At 31.7% G+C, this 3,892-nt stretch overlaps 1 non-coding gene across 1 annotated transcript; it reads right to left on the bottom strand.

Annotated features, from left to right (window-relative positions):
- Positions 1-1,370: 1,370 nt before the first annotated feature.
- On the bottom strand, positions 1,371-1,477 carry LOC116274255. The gene has a single exon (XR_004182891.1). It is a non-coding gene; the product is annotated as a U6 spliceosomal RNA (small nuclear RNA).
- Between the last annotated feature and the right edge of the window lie 2,415 nt (positions 1,478-3,892).

The following is a 3,892-nucleotide window of genomic DNA, read 5'->3' as shown; positions in this document are numbered from 1 at the left end:
ATACTATAGTAAAGAAATTATAAAAATTATTGTTATGTATGGTTGATATCATTGTATGCTCACGAACTATAAGAAAATAGAGCAATAGCTGTATGAGGAACAAGTCAAGGGACCAGTTAGAAATTATTATAAGAAAATAAAGAGAAATATTTTGATGTAAATTTACCTTATATGAGGAAAGTTTTAAATCTTTACTAATTCACATGAGAGTCTATGTTAATTAATTGCAAATCATATTTTATTCCTAGCCAAGACACATACACTTTCTAAATATATTGTCTACAAATTTGTAAACACATCCACTGTAATTAAAGTTCCTAATACAATTTGTAAAATATTTTTGCGACCTTAAACAAATACTCTAACCTCTTGCTTAAAAAATACTCATGTGAGGGTGATACAAAAAAAGGTAAAAAGTAACATATTTGTGGAAAACTTTTTGTATCTGATATTGAACCTTAGTGAGGTCTTAACAATGAAAACAGTGTGATGCCAGCATACGAACAAAGGAATGTTATCAGCTTGGCAGAAGATAATAAAATATCTGAGGGACCACAGTTTAAGAGATAATGTTCTCTATTATTTACTTAAACTGTCTGGAATTGGGTAGTTTTGCATTGTTTTTTTTTTTTTTCCAGTAGCTCTGGATCTGTGTCTCCTCATTACAAGACGCCTTCCAGGGTAACAGACAAGTCCTAAACAACAGCAATCTATGAGGAAAGGAATCGGTGAGTGGAAAGAAAATATTCTTCCTGCAGTCATCTCTAATATGGAGAAAGGCAATATTCTTTCAATATGTCATTTACCAGAAGTGGGTTTACATGCTTACCCCTTGTCTTAACACTAGCAAAATGGTGGGATTATAGTGACTGATATAGGCCTATTAAGTTTCATCCCCTGATCCTTCCTCACATATCTGTTCAGTAGACGTAGCTGGGATAATGTTAACAATATCAAGAGCCAGTGATGGATATCAAATAGGCCAGTCACACTCTGTGCCTACATTTCAATCAATGGATCAGAATTGAGAGTATGGAGACATTTACTGTAATATTTGATTAAAATATATTTTTTAATCAATGGAGTAAGGAATGAATTATTCAATAACTGGTATTGGGGTAATTGCCCATATCATTTGGAACAACAGTTTAAAAAAATTATATTATTCATTATAATTTGTAATAAAAGAAATGTCAAATCAAATACTAATTCCAAAGTAGACTTTAGAACAATAAAATGAGTAAAACAAGATAGTAAAAAAATGTTTTAAAGCTTTAACTGGAGAGGGTTATTATGAAAGGACCATAAAATCTTGTTTTTATTTAATTAATTGGTTTATTCATTTATTTATTATATTTATTTTTGAATAAATTTTAATGGAACACCTCATGAATTTGTATGTCATCCTTGTGCAAGGGCCATGCTAATCTTCTGTGTATCATTCCAATTTTAATATATGTGCCACCCAAGTGAGTACTAACCATAAAATCTTAGTAAAAGATAACAATTCCTGTGAATATTTGAAAATTTAAAATTATTTTAAAGCAAAGGAAAAAGTCATTAAAATAAAGACTAGATTTATTAAATGCTACATCTGTGTAAGAAAATGAATGTATATTAGCTCATGCAATCAACACTGACAATCTAATCAGATACTTCTACTGCAGTAGTTTTCTCTATGTACATAGAAAAACAGATACACAGAGGGTTAAGAAATAGCATAAGGATATGGAGTAAGTGGAAGAGTTAATATGAGTTCATATAAAAATTGCATACTCTTTTCCATTAGAAATTACTTTCACTAGGAATTATACTAAAAACAAAATCAGACTGCAAAAATATGGGTGCACAAGAGTATTTACTCATAATACATTTTAGAATAACACTATTTAGAAACTGCATAAATGTACATCATAAGGATTGGATAAGTTAATGTGATATATCTACAGCAGGAAAATGGGGAGAATAGAAGACAACTAAAATAGTTGAGTGCTGGGAATGAGAACATGGAAACTGGGAAGAAATGAAGCAAGAGATTCATTTCATTTCATTTTTTATTTTTACGTTTGCCCTAAGCTATGGATTGCCATTTAAGTTTAAAGATTACATATTTTGCTTTATAACAAATTTAATTATTTTGCTTAAAGTCACTGCATTGCATGAATCGTAGCCCATTTATGTAAATTGTTACGTGTGTATAAAAAGATGTCTACAAGAAAAATTGTAGAAATGCTAGCAGTGATTTATTTATGGATGAGATTTCAGGTGGTATGTATTTATGTTTTCCATATTATTGGAATTGCTTCATGTTGATACATATAAATATTTATAAATATGTATGTATTTAAATATAAAACATAAAACATGACCTATTGTTTCAAACATGAAAGAAGGGCATGCAATATCACATACATTAGATTCAATAGGAAAATGAATTAAGTTGACATGTAAATAAGTTTATCACAACTTAAGGTTGTGTTACAAATTGATGTATGTAATTTTTTTTTTTTTTTTTTTATTGTTCGAGGTGCATTGTAAGAAAATATACAGGGGATTAATTTTTTAAAAAAACTAAATCTAATAAGAACTGAGCTGTTCTACTAAAGGAAAATAATTGCACATTTAGTGAATGTCACATTTAAATTTAAATCAGTCAAAATGTTAATCTGCCATAACTTATCCTGCATCTGATATAGTCTTGAGTGTTATAACTTAAACATAAAATGCTGGCATATAAATTTTGATTTTTAGCTATATTTACTATAAAATACAATAATAAAAAAAGAAGTCTATCTTGAATTCACTGAGGTATTAATTAATTAGAATATATACTGAATTCATACTATATGTCAGGCATGGTATTAAATGTGAAATTTTAGGATGAGCACAGTGGCTTACCCCTGTAATCCTAGCAATAAGGTAGGCGGAGGTGGTTGGATCACCTGAGGTCAGGAGTTGAGACAAGCCTGGCGAACATGCCAAAACTTTGTCTCTACCAAAAACACAAACATTAGCCAAGTGTGGTGGCACACAGACATAATCCCAGCTAATTGGGAGCCTGAGGCCAGGAGGCGGAGGTGCAATGAGCTGAGATTGTGCCACTGCACTCCAGCCTGGGTGACAGAGTGAGAGTCTCAGAAACAAACAAACAAAAAAGTGAAATTTTAAATAAACAAGGTCCCTGCTTCTACTTACATTCATCAAATATGCTTGTGTTTTACTAAGTTTGAACTGTTATAACATAAATACTATAAATTGGGTGGCTTAAACAACAGATATTAATTCCACACAGTTCTCAAGACTGAGAAGTCAAATGTCAAGGTGTTGGTGGGTGTCTGGGTCTCATTCAGACTTATACCATCTTGTTTTAGCCTCACATGGTGGAGAGAGAGGACTCTGCACTCTCTTTTTGTATACCAATCCCTTTAGGGAGGCTGCATCCTGGTGGTCTCATGTAAACCTAATTTTCTGCCAAAGGTGCTGTTTCCTGAAACTGTCTTATTAGAGGTTAGGTTTCAACTTATGAATTTGTGGGCGACACAAATACACAGTCTAGTATAGCTTGCTAATGAATGCATAATTGAAATTGAGAAGGCAATTCCATAGGAAAGGAATAAAATCCCAAGGGTGTTTGATTTAGAAACATGGTGAAAAATCTGATTTAGACTGTGAAGCAAGGAAAAATATTCTGAGGGAATTACTACTGAATTACATTACCTAGGATAATTATAATATAGGTGTGTGAAAAATGTAAGAATTAAGGAAAGAGAAAGGAAACATGAAAGGTGACTAGACAGTCAAGGACAGGTTTATTTTAAAGAAATACACCTGAGAGGGGCTTCTGGCCGAGTTTGGTCAGAGGCACACTCTCTTACAGATTAAGAATTTTTAA

The sequence above is a fragment of the Papio anubis genome, chromosome 3 (assembly GCF_008728515.1).
Source record: "Papio anubis isolate 15944 chromosome 3, Panubis1.0, whole genome shotgun sequence".
Classification (NCBI taxonomy): Eukaryota; Metazoa; Chordata; class Mammalia; order Primates; family Cercopithecidae; genus Papio; species Papio anubis.
This window is presented reverse-complemented; position numbering and strand designations above follow the sequence as displayed.